This window comes from Sceloporus occidentalis, unplaced genomic scaffold, assembly GCF_023333645.1.
Source record: "Sceloporus occidentalis isolate IW3139 unplaced genomic scaffold, rSceOcc1.0.p SCAF_154, whole genome shotgun sequence".
NCBI lineage: Eukaryota > Metazoa > Chordata > Lepidosauria > Squamata > Phrynosomatidae > Sceloporus > Sceloporus occidentalis.
This window is the reverse complement of record NW_028317134.1, coordinates 950295-966603: the sequence shown is the minus strand read 5'-3', so window position 1 is coordinate 966603 and position 16309 is coordinate 950295. Positions and strand designations below refer to the sequence as shown.

At 38.9% G+C, this 16309-nt stretch overlaps 1 non-coding gene across 1 annotated transcript; it reads left to right on the top strand.

The window, feature by feature from the left end:
* Positions 1–4072: 4072 nt before the first annotated feature.
* LOC149280539 (small nucleolar RNA SNORA35) lies at positions 4073–4202 on the top strand. Its single transcript, XR_016278152.1, has one exon. It is a non-coding gene; the product is annotated as a small nucleolar RNA SNORA35 (small nucleolar RNA).
* Positions 4203–16309: the final 12107 nt, after the last annotated feature.

Here is a 16309-nt window from a genome sequence, read left to right as displayed (position 1 = left end):
TGTGATCTGTGATTCAGTTCCACAAATTCAGCATCTAGCATACCTCCTTCTAATGTGTTTTCTACCATCACCGTTTATTAAGCTGGATCAAAGTTTTACAAGTTTAGAATTGTGGTTATGCACAATTCTTCAATGGGAATTAAGCACATAAAAAAATCTGTATTTCTAGAGCATACATAGCAAGCAACGCAATGAACCAGTCAACAGGAATTGGAATAGTTTAACCAGCAGCACCATTCCACTTTTTGCTATTTTTACAAACTTTACAAACTGTGTAAAAGTATCACTATAACTAACCCACACTGTGATAACCTAGTGTGTTCGTGTACGAGTGAAAGTCTTACAGGTTCGCAGATGGCCTTCTATTGTAATGAGGAAAACAAGTAAAGTACTCCCTTCCTGGGCCTTGAGATTAATAGGTGTTATTTGCTTTGAACTGGTTTAAAGGAATATATGCTGGCTCTTTCTTGGACAGTGATCCAATTGTGCATGGACTGCGGTGCATTTTACTGCATGCATTATTTGACCACTATAATAAGAATTGGGACTTTTATCTAACAACTCACCCCATCCCAGGATGCCTCTACGAAAACCAGGAAGGGTAAGGAGGAAGGATACATAAGAGCACTTTCTGAACATTCTGTGTAGCGCCACCATTGAAGTCAATGACGGCAGATGTCCCATTGAGGTAAATGAAAGCAGCAGCAGCCTATAGTGACACATTGTGTGACACACACACACACATATATATATATATAAATAATGACACATTGCGGTCTCAATCTTTGCAACAGAAAAAATAAGCAGACTGTATGGGCCGAATGCTTCTTACCTGCTGTCAAATACTACATTTCTATTCCAAAATGGTTTCAATTTTCTTCATACTGTACCCTGGATTATTAGAAATAAGTGCACAATAACAAGATTAAAAAAGTGCTCCACAATAATAATGTTTGGGCCGTGCATTTGTCTGTGGTAGTTTTGTTGAGATTTATTGGACCCATGGTGTAATCTATGGACAGGTAAATTGGCATTTGAGGGGTGTCACAAACAATATTGTTCAGCATCTCGCACTACAATATAGATGTGTCTAAAAGCTATTACAAGGTAGTTACCACACTAAAATTGTATGAACGTTATAGTGGATTGTGTATGTGACTCGTAAATAAAAGAGAGGTGATTTTTTTATTTTTTTTTATTTGCTCATATATTGGCTTCCATCACTTCTACCCATGCTCTAATAAAACTACAGCAACATAAATTAAATTCTCTGATACAAATACAATACCGGAGGGTTTTAGCTGTAACTCAGAGGGAGAATAATTCTGTATTGAATTGGCTTATTGTGAATCGTTTCAGCCCTCACAGAAAATGGTGTTTAACCCCTTCGTGACAATTGCCGGTCCGGGCACGTCACTGAAAATCGTGACGATTATGACAATTGACGTGCCAGGACCGGCACGTCTTTAAACGGGTGAAAAAATCGATCCGTGATCGATTTTTTTCACTCAAACGGTGTTGCTCTAATGCCTCAACATCGAGGCATTGAGCAACACCAAAAAAAACATTCCCGCCCCCCCCCGATCGCTCCTAGGAGCAAAAAAAAAACATGTTTGAAAGACTGCACGTCTTTCAAACATGGCGGCGCCCGCCGCCGAAAAACGGGTTTAGGAAGCGATCGCGAGTCGCTTCCTTTGCTTAGCTGGTGTTGCTAAGATGCCTCAGTATCGAGGCATCTTTGCAACACCTGTTTAGCAAAGGAAGCGACTCGCGATCGCTTCCTAAATGCTCAACTTACCTTCCCGGTGCCGGTGTCTTCGAAACACACGCGGTGTTTCAAGATGGCGGCGCCCATCAAGCCGGGGGGCGGAGCCTGCTGACATCATCGGGGGGGTGTTGCTGGATGTCATGGACATCCAGTGAATAACACCCCTAGTGGTCAGATCACTCATAAGAGTGATCATGATTTGATAAATCAAAGGCAATGTTTTCTAAACATTGCCTTTGATCAGTATTGGATCTGCCCCCCTCCTTCACTTGCTTCTAGTGAGGGAGAGAGACAGATCGGTGTGTTCTGGTATTTCAGGTATTCCCTAATAAAAATATATATATATTGATCCAAAGGCTCTTATAAGAGCCACCCATATAATATTAACCCCTTCATTGCCATTGATCACTGCATAAACAGTGATCTTGCATAGTGGCAATTGTTTTTGGGTTTGTTTTTTTTTTACATGTTTTTTTACTTTTTTTTACTTTTTTTTAGGTTTTTTTTTATTTTTTATTATAGCCATTAACCCTTTCCTTCCCCACTATTTTTGCTGCAATTCTTACCATGCAGCGGTATACGGCTGAGGAGGCGTATGCCTTTTTGGCCACAGATTCTGAGGCCACTGATACAGCGTCAGATTTTGACGTTGGTCAGTTCACAGATACATCTAGTGATGTATCTGTGGCTGTTAGGACGCCTACCACACGTAGTCGTGGCAGTGCACCAGAGGCATGGGTAGCGCCTAATAGGTACAAGCCAGCTATCCCTCCTTTTTCTGGAATTCCTGGCATCAATATTGATGTTACAGGATTCACTCCACTGCAGTTTGTGCAGGTTTTTTTGGGAGACGATGTCTTGGGAGACATTGTCACACAAACAAACATTTATGCCCAGCAGCACCGTGCTGCTAGCCCTAATTCTTTTTGGGCAAAACAGCCATGGACTCCCATTGACGTGCCAGAATTTCTTAAATTCTGGGCACTCACAATGTTAATGGGCATTATAAAAAAGCCCTCCATCCGCTCCTACTGGAGCACCAGCCCCATCTTTAGTACCCCCATTTTTGCCCAAACTATAACTAGGCAAAGGTATGAAATGATTCTTCGTTTCATGCATTTTAGCGACAACAGCCTGTGCCCCCCTAAGGAGGACCCCCAGTTTGATAGGCTGTACAAAATCCGCCCCCTGATTACCCATCTCGCTGCCAGGTTTCCAGAGGTTTATACACCTGGAAAGAATATCTGCGTGGATGAATCCCTAATGAAATATAAAGGAAGGTTGGGATTCAAGCAGTATATTCCTTCCAAGCGCTCCAGGTATGGAGTGAAGGTGTATAAGCTCTGCGAGAGCGAGACGGGATATACTCATGCCTTCCGTGTATACGAGGGTAAGGATAGCTACCTTGACCCTCCAGGTTGCCCAGATCATCTGGGCACCAGTGCCAAGATTGTTTGGGACCTAATATTCCCCCTTATGAACAAAGGCTACCACTTGTATGTAGATAACTTCTATACAAGCGTCCCTTTGTTCAAGCTGCTGTATTGTTTCGATACGGTAGCTTGCGGTTCTATAAAAAAGAACCGCTTGGGTTTCCCACAACGCCTGGTACGAACCCGGCTAGGAAAGGGGGAGACCTCAGCTCTACGCCAAGAGGAGCTTTTGGCATTGAAGTTCAAGGACAGAAAAGAGGTGTGCATGCTGAGCACCATCCATGATGAGAGAACCGTGGAGGTTTCTGTCCGTGGCAGAGCTGGGGTCACTACAAAGCCAGTGTGCATCAGTCAGATCAACTCCTACAGCCCTACCTCATTATGAGGAAGACAAAGGCCTGGTACAAGAAGGTTGCAATTTATCTAATGCAAATTGCAACCTATAACGCTTTTTTGCTGCACAAAAAAGCAGACACTGGGCTGAAGCTGTCTTTTTTGCAGTTTCAGCTCGAAGTAATTTCAGGTATCTTGTACCGTGATGCACCTGGTCCCCAAGTAGTGATGGGAACCAACAGAATTGGGGCTACCCATTTTATTTTTAAAATCCCCCCTACAGCAAAGAAGCAGAATCCCCAAAAGAGATGCAGGGTATGCTACAGCAGGGGGCAAAGAAAGGACACCACATTTTACTGTCCAGATTGCCCTGGAAAACCTGCACTCTGTGTCGGTGACTGCTTCAAGCTGTATCACACAGTTTCCCATTTTTAATTTTTTTTTTGTTCCTGCTCCATTTTTTTATTTTTTTTTAATTTTTTGTTACATTTACTGTTTTTTAGCTTTTATTTGCTCCACCATTTTTAAGCGTTTTTATTTGCACTGTCAAGTGACCCCTGTGTCCATTCCGTGGCATGAGGGACCACTTAAGGTGCTAGATCAAATCCCTTCTTGGAGATAGGCCAGGCTTTCTTGTAACCTGTCCCTACTGATAGTTGGGTACAAGCATTTTTCTTTACCCAGATGTAAAATTCCTACTGAATTTGAATTGCTCATGTTCCAAATGTGGCCCTTTTGCCCCCAAACAATCTGACAAACCCATGCATGTGGGGTATCAATGTACTCAGGAGATGTTGCTGGACACATATCTGGGTGTTGTGTGACAGCAACATATACCAGGAGCTGTAATTTCACACCTGAAGTACAAAGTATGTGAAAAAAACACCAAAAACAATTACTATCCCAAACTTTGACAAGGGTTGGTGGTAGGATTAGTGCATGGAAAGGGTTAAACTATCAGCATCTAAAATACCCTGGGGTGTCTAGTTTTCAAAAATATATGGTTTGGTGGGGTAAATTTAATTTGCTGGCTTCAAAGATGCCCCAAATACCACATAGAGACAGAATTACCAGATTCAGAGAAAAATGGTTTTGAATTAGCAAAACGCTACTTGTACTTATTGCCCCATAACGTGTAGAAGAAAGCAAAAAAACATAAAAACATTGGGTATTTCTAAACTCGGGACAAATAGTAGAATCTATTTAGCAGGTTTTTTCAGTAGTTTTTTATGATGAATAAAAGATTTTTCAAATAAAAGTGAGAAAATGTGTTTTTTTTTCAATTTTTCGTCATATTTTATTATTTTTATTATAGGAAATTACATCATATGAAAAAAATTTTGGTGTCTGAAGAAAGCCCTTCTTGTCCTGAAAAAAACAATATATAACTTGTGTGGGTTTAGTAAATGGGTTAAGAGAAAATTACAGCTAAACACAAACACCGCAGAAACGATAAAACAGCCATTGTCACGAAGGGTACAAAAAGTAAAATCAGCCTTTGTCACGAAGGGGTTAAACCCTGGTTAGCCTTTTCTGTGCAGTGGATATTCGGATATGCTTTTATTTTATTTTATTTTATTCTCTTCTGAATCCTGCTGTGTTTAATTCTGAATATATTCAGGAGTTCAAAAAATGTCAAAAATTGTAGCAGCAGCAGCAACTATTTGTTTTCCCAAAATTAAACCTATTTTTCCATAATTTTTAATTTCTGGCTAAAGCAAACTAGATAGCTTTAATAAACCATACAAATAATAAAAAAAAATGTTTGTATGATGAGGTGGCAAAAATGGCAACAAAAAAATATATATAATTTTTTAATACACGCAAAATCATTTTCTAGGCCTGGAGTTTTCCCTTTTAGCACACTTGTGTATATACAGTATAAGGTCATATAGAATTAAAAACCAGATCATTTCAGCTCCCGGGAACCACTATATTTTGTAATAGCTTTATACCTTTCCTGCCTTGTCACAATGTCTTGCTTATTTCTTCTAAAGATGTTTTTTTCTATCTCTCGTTCTCCCTTCACTGTATCTCTCTCTCCTCTCCCCCTTTTACTCTCTTTATATGCCTCTTTTCTAGGAGCTCACAGTCTACCAAATGTTCTACAGCAGTAAAATTCAAAGTCATTTTTGTTTATATATTATATCGCCTTTTATATATTAAATTGCCTTCTTAGAAACTTCTATTAGATAATTGTTAATAGGTAACAGTAGTACATAAAAGATCTTGATAAAGCTCCACTCACTACCCTCGATCTTAAAGCAAAATGATCTCTCTGACCAGTGGCATATCCTGGCCTAGGGTGGCAGATTGCAAAATCGGGGGCAGATTGCCCTCTTGGGCAATCAGGACCCTGGGGTCCCACTGCTCTTTGACAACCCTCCCCACCAGCCCATTTATACTATGTGTCTCCATAGACTGCAGTGGAAGGTGATGTGCGTCCCTTTAAGACATAAAGCACCGGGATATTATGTTGCCTTAGTTTGGGTCTAGGGCAGTGCAAAAGGCAAATACATTGTACCCTCTGACCATTTAAAATTGTCTGGACGTTAATAAATTGTAAACTATAGGATTAGTTACTATAATTAGACAAATGTGCATTGTTAGCCAAATAATAAAAAATATAAGTGTTTTGTAGATTCTGTGTGCTTTGTTGCGTTTTCATAGTTGACCCAAGTATCAGTGTTTTCATTTTACTGTTATTTTCCAGTTCATTCACTTTGATAGATAAGACTTTTACAGTTTTTAATAATTTAATCCTCAATAAAGAACAGTTTGTTCTCAACTCCTCAAGATGATCAGTAAATTAGAAACAAATCTTGGGGTGAATAATGGTCTTGTATCAGAGCTTTGTTACATTTTGTATTGTGCGCAGATATACCGCAGACTTTGATAAATGGTATTCCGAGTGATTTTCGCTTTATTTATTCTTGGCAACATATCTCCCGATCCAATACAATTCAGCTAAAGACAAATAGTTCTCTTTCATTCTTCCCCAAATCTCCCTGGTGGGACCGTTTCTGTACAGCATAATAAAATGTAAATTAGATAAAAAAAGGCAAACTTTCTATCAACCATAATTGAATATGCTATTACTCAATGTTTAGGTTTAATTATAATGTATTATTTTCTAAGAATAATTTGGACATAGTATACATTTGCCTTTTTCGGGACTAAAACACAACTATTAAATACTGTGCAGTAAATCATGTACCTTTCTTTTTATACAATTATAGCCTTACAGATAGAAGGGGAATATTTATACCATTTCAAATCCGAATAGTTGTTGTTTTTTTTACAGTAGTCTACTAGCATAACACTAATGGAGCCTGCCATTTAAATTACGGTCCTAATGTATTAGAAGTATGGGGAGTGAGACAGATGGCGAGGGACTTCATTATTATCCATATTAAACAGCATGATTTTAAAATTGCACCCCTAGGATTTCAAGTCCAAAAATGAAAACCAGCACCATAGCCACATAATACATTTTACTAAGGGGAATGGCTCCAAAACCCATAAAAGTTCCGGTCATCATGTGCATGCTACCTAACGCCCTTGTCACTTTAGAAACCCTGGTGGCTATATGTGGAATTGCAAGTAAAACACACACACAGAAAAGTGTTAGTCTGTGACCCAAAATCTTTAATTTGAAGCAGCCCAGGAAGCAGTTCTTCTCTTACCAACCCTCTCATGATTACAGAAAAAGAGCCAAGAGTGTAAATGTAACTTTTTTGCCATGTTTTTTCCTCCTACAGATGGTTTTCTAACTAATCATAATTTATATTAATTTATATTATTTGTGGTATTTCAGGTTGCTTATGATCAGTCCAAATAAGAATGTATACATAAACATATATCACATTGCATACAACACATTTAGTCAAGTTGTTTTTTTTATTTATTTATTATAAAATATAATATCAAGTCCAGTTCCATGAAATTTCAGCCGTGAACTCTACATTAAACTTATATTGTTCATTATCAAATTAACTTTGTGAATGGAAAAAAAAAACGTGGCATAGGTTTTATCTAAACACATGAATTCTTATTCACACAATTAAAAATGTTGCTTTGCTGACAAAATATAATCTGCAATGAGCTTTAGAAGCAAAATATGATGTAGAGGAACAACACCTGTCAGAAAATATGTTCCAAAGGAATGCAAATAAATTATTTAATCCCTGTTCCATACATATCATAATTATTTACTGGTATAGGGCAAAATTTATTTTTTTTGACATTTATGTTTTTCAACACGATATTCCAATTAGGCACTGACATTTGCTTCTCTGTAGGATTATAATAAAGAAAACCCTTGAAGGTAAATAGGACGGCTTCAGTTTGTAAGCCCATTAAATAGTTAGCTCTTTGGTCTAATATTTCAAGATCTTGTAGGTATTGCTCATTGTGATGCAGGAAAATTGCCTGTTGTGGCGTCCAGAAGTGCACAGCATGATAACGTTTCACGCTGTTTTCTGAAATACCAACATCTCCCAGAAGTTGCCCCGGGATGAAACAGAACCATGCCATTAATTTCCACAGATCTGTCTTATTCCTATAGACCTTAAAAAAAAAAAATTAAAAAAAAAAAATGCCCAATAAAGGTTACATTTAATAAATTTGAAATGTTACTTTTAAACACGGGTAATGTCAGTATATAATAATAATAAAAAAAAAATGGCATAGTCAAGACATTATCACATTAATATGACAACCAGACACGTTGTTGCATAAACCCTAAAATGAATCCATGCTTATTGATTATTTAAACATGCCTAAGTCAGCATTTTCCCAGAAATGTTATGGATTTGTTTCCACTGCTAGAAATTAAGCTATAAATTTAGACCCAGAGCACTACACTTTATCTTAATGTGATAGAATTTGTATTATAATTGCATTGGGTTCACAGCAAGCCATTAATTCTAGCAGCCATTAGGCAATGGGTTTATGTCAATTATGCTGACCTTTCTGGAAGTTGGCAGAAAACAGGGTCATCATAAGTGTTAGTATGTGTGATTAAAAGCAATGCGGCATTACTTGGTCTTTTAAATCAAATAAGTATGTCTTGTTCAGTTAAACACATCCGATGGGGGTGTCTAGCTAGGAACAGGCAACCTGTGACACCCCATGTGCTTGTGAACTGTCACATCTGTCCAAAATTCCACTAACAGTAGTTCCCAAAGCTTGTGTTGGCAAGGTCTTGACCACCAGATAGCTTGAGGTGCTTCTACAGAAATCACAGATCCTACATTATGAGATTTTGCCAGTTTCAACTTTACACAGCTTCTGCTGTTAAAAATAAGGGTAGATTTAACTGACTAATGTTAGAATTCATGGTCGGTGTTTATTATTTTACGCAAGCCTTCAGAATGTTATCAAAATTCTAGGCACAATCCTAGAAGCATAGAATTTGACTGCAGATAACAACTGTTCAGGAGATCTAGTCTGCCTGTTTTTCCTTTAAATTGAAATTGGTTCGGAGATTTGACATCAGACTATTTAAAAGGGAACATTTAAATATTGAGTGTGTTTGTGGGCAGAGATACATCTAGAAAGCAAATAATTACACTGAAAGTACTTGAGACTGATGTTTAGAGGGACACCCCAGCTATCATATGCACCTTAAATTTTCAACCACTGTAGTGCCCATCAGGTCAACTAACAAGTTCTTCCGTTGTATTGAAAGGGAATATAGCTGGCAACAAATTGACAGGGGATGCAGGGATGTATTTGTATGTTGTAAATGCACTGGTATGGACTCCAGTGTACTTTATAGCATCTGTTCTATTGAACACACAAACATTATTTTTATTTCACTTTATTTAGTTTTTTAAATCTTTTAATATATACGCTCACAGACATTGTGCTAATCAGCCTAATATGTGGATAATTATTTAATTTTATTTTTTCTATGATTCTCCAAAAACAATAAGCATGTTTTAAGATTCACTTTTAATGTTTTGTTTTAACACAGAAGTATTATTAAACACCCATCTACACACACCAGACAAGCCAGAAGGCTTGTTTTTCCTCAGAAATCTCATGGTGCTTTCACAACCACAAGGGATTCTGGGTAGGCACATGCAAACAAGGTTAACAATTATCACCTTTGCCTCTATATCCACTTTATACATGGATTCCTTGAAAGTAATTGCCCGCTGTACAAGACAGCCTTTAGACAACACTCAGAAAGAGGTACAATAGCCAGATCACCACTCATGGACAGCTGACGAGTCCCATGAAGGACGAAATAGCTGTCCATGAGTGGTGATCTGGCTATTGTACCTCTTTCTGAGTGTTGTCTAAAGGCTGTCTTGTACAGCGGGCAATTACTTTCAAGGAATCCATGTATAAAGTGGATATAGAGGCAAAGGTGATAATTGTTAACCTTGTTTGCATGTGCCTACCCAGAATCCCTTGTGGTTGTGAAAGCACCATGAGATTTCTGAGGAAAAACAAGCCTTCTGGCTTGTCTGGTGTGTGTAGATGGGTGTTTAATAATACTTCTATTTACCCCTTAAATTTAAGTGGAAGGGTTTCCATCACCTTTTACCCACCATAACTTATGTAATGGTATTTCTTAGTTACCCCAAGCCTCATACTATTAAGCCAGTATCACAACCTCATGCTGACGAGTCCCATGAAGGACGAAACAGCTGTCCATGAGTGGTGATCTGGCTATTGTACCTCTTTCTGAGTGTTGTCTAAAGGCTGTCTTGTACAGCGGGCAATTACTTTCAAGGAATCCATGTATAAAGTGGATATAGAGGCAAAGGTGATAATTGTTAACCTTGTTTGCATGTGCCTACCCAGAATCCCTTGTGGTTGTGAAAGCACCATGAGATTTCTGAGGAAAAACAAGCCTTCTGGCTTGTCTGGTGTGTGTAGATGGGTGTTTAATAATACTTCTATTTACCCCTTAAATTTAAGTGGAAGGGTTTCCATCACCTTTTACCCACCATAACTTATGTAATGGTATTTCTTGTTTTAACACATGGAGCAATCTGCAAAGAAAATACCAGATCAGACTAGCGCAGAATGCAGCCATAAACAAAGGCATATTGCTGGCAAGCAATTTTCAGATAAAGGTATAACATAAAAAGAGGCAAGCGCAATAGATGTCTCTATTTATGAAGCTGTTCTACAGTTAAAATGTGGGCAAAACATACCAGCAGTTACATGGCTGTACAGATTCGTGTAATAGATAATAAGATCTACACCTCCCGACAGGCCAGACCACTGTCCCATTTAGAGGGTATCATTTGACGGTTGGGAAGATCCTCTGATCTGTAAAATCAATTTATGTCTCCAACTAGATTGCCCCCCCCGCCCCCCCCCCGCCTACCCCCACAACAGGTGCCCCGGTCGGACACTTGAAATGTTGGAGGGTATGGATAAGCAATCTCATGTCTCGTTGCCTTAATCAAAGCCATGGTATCCAGCTGTGGCCAGTGTGTGATTTTCTTGACACTGTAAAACAATTTTCCAAACTCCAGCATAGTTTCTTGACTGACATCACAAAAAACACCTAAGCCAGTTTAATAATTGACTTTCTAGAGCAGATCAAAAGATGCTATCTCCAGAACCCCATATACCTTTAATATTCTCTGACATGCTCTGGGTAAATTCCTAAATATCTAACAGAAACAAGATTATGCAAATTAACTGTTTATTAGAAACCTGGTGTGGACATTTATTCAGGCAGAGATGGACCTTAACAGGGATTGTTATAGCGAGCTTTCATTAATTATTAAAAATTTGTCCTTTTCTTGTATTGCATGTTTCCAGGACTTAGCGTAGGCAATTGGAATGCTATTCCCATGTAAGAGTCTTGTGTACTATGCCTATGTAAGCACAGCAGGTAGCGATCAAAACTTGAACCTTATTATACTTGTAACAGGTAGAAGCACTGAGATAGGACATATGACCCTTATATACACGTGTTCCCACTTTGTAGGTCAGCATACGTTAAGTATAGTTCAGCAGTATGTATAATATGGAACAGAAATTGATTTCATTGTTTTAGGTATGCAAACGTGACCAGGGGAAGAATGGGTAGCTAAATCCTCCCTGGCATGTTAAGGCTAGCAGCCGATATTATGCGATCTTACACTTTTGCCACCGTGGGAATATAGTCAGCACCTTCAACGAAGCACACAATTTACTGCATAAGTGGCAGTAAAGATTGTACACCCCTGCCTGCAGATGTTCTACAGGGATGTTGTCCCGTGTGTAAAGTTACCCTCTTTACAACATGTGTTAAATGCTGTCTATTATGTGCCTTTAATGATTTTAATATTTGGGGACTGACACTTTATATTGAGGACTGTTGGCAGGTATGTAATATAAATATTGCTGTTTGTGGTAATAGGGATGTTCCATGGAAAAATATTTAGTCTCCTTGAGTATAAATTACAGGGCTGTATATGGTAATAACCCCAGCTCTGTATACAGTAATGTAGGTTAGTATTGACAAAACCTGGTTTATCTAGTTTTTGTTGTCATCGTGCACTTGGAGGGCGCCATTGTTGTCAGTCATGCGACATTTTGGGTGACCTTCCCTGAGTTGATTCCTTACTTCAATGCTAATGTTACTCTGTAAACATTCATTAGTCACAGGGTCTGGATGGTGATTGAGATTGAGCCATTCTATTGTTTCCCACGGGCAGTGTGATGGACAGTCATGGAGTTTGTATAGTAGAATGGGCTGAGAAAGCAATGCCTGAAAACATATGCAAAACAAATTAACTGAATTAAATATTAGGGGCAGTGAATGGAAAAAAGAATAGGCAAAGGAATTGGGAAGAGGCCAAAAATATAAATATATATTAATAAAGCACCTTTTCCAACACCAATCTTCTTTGTTGAATAAATTAATAAGTGAGAGAAATGACAGCAATTTACATTTTATTTTTGAGTCCCTTGGAGAGGTTTGGGTTTATGAAAGTGTGCTGTTGAGTTGTTACCTTAACTATGGTGTAATGAGGTTTTTTCTTTTTGACTAATTTGAACGTGTCAAGCATTGCCTAATTGGACACTTTTATTTTTGCTCATTGATCTCAGCCTACTTTTCATGAAAGCGTTTCAATATTGTAAGAAACCATCATGTATAATTAGACATGCTGTCCGGGACGGTGTATGTAACTGCAAATTAGTGAAAGTCCGTGACTGACTGCCTTCTTGTCATTGACTAGACACACAGATGCTGATTTGATTGCCATTTAGCGCTCCAAATAATAGCAAAATAAGACAGAATTTAAATTTGCCTGTACTTTTTACTGGGTCGAACAAAAATCAACTATGTCTATCACAAAATAATGCTCAAGAAGTATTTTAAACACATTTTAATAGTCAATGGAAGACAAAAGGTGTGGGTTACTCACGTTATTGACCCGGGGCAAACAAAAAGTTACATAGTACATAAGGTTGAAAAAAGTTCAACCCTTCTATTTAACCTTCCTATTCTTGATTCAAAAGGCAAAAAACCCTAATTAAGCTTCTTCAAATTTTGCCATCAGGAGGAAAAATTCCTTCTTGACTCCAAAAGGGAATCGGATTTGTCCTTGGATCAGGAAGCTCTAAAATATTCTATTTCTTAAGTCGACATGCGTTCCAGTTTTGAGTAGGGTAATATGTTTGTTTGCGGTAATGTTACCTTTCCTTTGTTGCTGATTGATCTGGACGTGGCTGATACATTTTTCAGTTTCTCCTGTTAAATAATCAGTTATAATGAACTAGCATATCTGTTCAGTTTACTGCCCCAAAGTTATCGTGTTCTCCTCGCCCCACCACAACCAGTAACTCTGCGATACGGGAGCAATAACTAAATGAGATAGCTGATCCATACTGCAAATGAACAAGGTGGTTTTCTAATACATATAAAGGATATTGTTATCTATGCACATTATTACTTGGAAAAAGTGGCTTTAATTCCCTTCAGTAAATAGTAGAATCCTGTTTGGGCACTGCCCATGTTTACTTTCTGGGTAAAAAGTAAAAACACTGCAATGGTTTCTAATTAAAACAAAACAAAACATGCCCCCCCCCGCCTCTCTCTCTCTTTTTCTCTCTCGCTCTCTCTTTCTCTCTCCCCCCCCGCCCCTCTCTCTCTCTCTCCTCCCGCCCCCCTCTCGCTCTCCTCCCGCCCCCCTCTCGCTCTCCTCCCGCCTCTCTCTCTCCTCCCGCCCCTCTCTCCCCCTGTCCCTCCCGCCCATCTCTCTCTCTCTCTCCCGCCCATCTCTCTCTCTCTCTCTCTCTCTCTCCCGCCCATCTCTCTCTCTCTCTCCCGCCCATCTCTCTCTCTCTCCCTGCCCATCTCTCTCTCTGCCCATCTCTCTCTCCCTGCCTCCCCCCCACTCTTTCTCCCTGCCCCCCCCCACTCTCTCTCCCTGCCTCCCCCCCACACTCCCCCCCCCACTCTCTCTCCCTGCCTCTCCCCCCCCACTCTCTCTCCCTGCCTTGTCAGGCAGAAATCCCTTAACAAACTATGGTATTAAATCATGTTTTATTTTTTTTGTTGTTGTGGCATCAAGAGTACCTATAAATATCTTAACACAACAGCTTATAATGTGTCTAAACTATATAATCACAGCATCAGTGTGTTTCTTTAAACACCATAAGCCTAGCTCTGTACAGTATAATGGATACTAGTAGTGACTAAAGTTTTCTTGTGCCTTGCAAAACACATTTTGAGTGATGATTAGCAAAAGGAAGCGACATCACAGCATTTTCTCGCATTGTAACATTTCGGTAACATCACAGCAGTTTTACCATTTAAAAAAAAAACCCAAGCACTTCTGGAGAAGGAAAGTACCGTATTTGCTCGATTATAAGACGACCCTGATTATAAGACGAGCCCCCAAAATCTGAATATTAATTTAGGAAAAAAACAAAAAGCCTGAATATAAGACTACCCTATAGGAAAAAAAGTTTTACTAGTAAATATTAATTCATGTAAACAATATTTTCATATTTAATAAAAGCTATGATTGAGAAAATATATATATTTTTTTATTTCCTTTTATTTGCCAACCTGCCCCCCAGTTATGCACATCTGCCCCAAGGGTTGCCACTCTGCCCCCAGAAATGCCTTATACCCCCTATTTGCCACTCTGCCCCATGATGTTCCTTTTAACCCTCTATATGCCACTCTGCCTCCAGAAATGTCTTATACCCTCCTATATGCCACTCTGCCCCATGAGATGCCTTTTAATCCCCTAGGCATATAGGGGGTTAAAAGGCATATCATGGGGCAGAGTGGCATATAGGGGGTTCAAATATATATATATATATATATATATATATATATATATATAACTGCTAACAGCAATCACACTCCTATCAAGCCAAGGCAGCCAGTACATGCTGGAACCTTGGGATGATAGGAGTCTGAGTACAGCCTCCCTATGCCATGCTACCACCACCACCCCCCTTAAACATCCATACTAACACACACTCATTCACAAACATTTAAATACTCATTCATTCCATTAATCACACATACTCAGAAACCCTCCCCCACCCCCTTACCTGAACTGCAGATCTCTCACTCGAAGACTTCTGCAGAGGCCCGGCTGTGCGAGAAACTTCTCTGGCCCCGCCCCCAGAGGAAGGAGGGGGGAGGCAGAGTTATGTGAGGACTGTGCTAGCTTCCTGTTCTCCTGCTGCTCGCGACCAAAGCACCGGTAAGCAGCCTGGCCCCAGCGGACATTTTGAGGTCTGATTAGAAGACGACCTCGATTATAAGACGAGGGGTATTTTTCAGAGCATTTGCTCTGAAAAAAACCTCGTCTTATAATCGAGCAAATACGGTAATTGCTTAACTTACCACTAGCTTCTATGCACAAACAAAATATTTAATAAAGATAAATGTCGCGGCTATGTTTCTTTTTGTTCTTACATCATATATACAAAAAAATATGCATTAAAAGTATTCTGCATAAATATTTCCCATACTTGTTTATGCACTAAGGTTGAAAATATGCAAAATATTTCAATTCCGATTTTTTATTTATTTATTTTGCGACGCTCTTAGAAGCATATGGGTTGTTTAGTGGCTGTAGTAAAAAAGTTGTCATGCAGCAACATGAATTATTCCAGAAAGTCATTGATTTCATGCAAATGAAAAGATTATTTATCCGAGTAAAATTTGATCTTTGTCAGCTGTAGGCTGGTTTGCATATTCCCGTGTCAAATATACTGCCTGACCTAAAATCTATAGGTATTTAATATTCAAGCGACTGCGTATCTAGCACGTTTAGAATATGCAAAACAACATAATTGCATTTAGCTGGCGGATGGTTTGCAGATTCTATCAATGCTTTCAGAGTGTATTTGTTGTAGATACACAATAAGGTGACAGTTAATATTCTGAGTCCCCTGCATGCTAAACTGGGACCCAAATTAAAGTCCAATTTAATAAAATTCATTATTCCGTGTTATAACAAGGTGCATAGCTGGCAAACTTTAAAAACCAGAATACGCTGAAAAGTACTGCTTATGTTATTTTCTTTAATGTTTACCTTTCTTTTGAGGTTAATGCCTAGGGCAGGATGACCAGCTGGTCTCTTTAACTTTAAACATAATGTGAGCAGCAACAACTTTAATACAGAGCTGCAGACTTGGAAGCATTTCCAGTTAAAAGGATCATTCTGTAATTGCGAGGCTATCCGCTAACTAAATGTAGCCCTATAAATTTGGGGGATATTTAATTGCCTTATTAAAAATCCATGATGCAGGAAACCAATGAATTTAATACAGCCATCATATG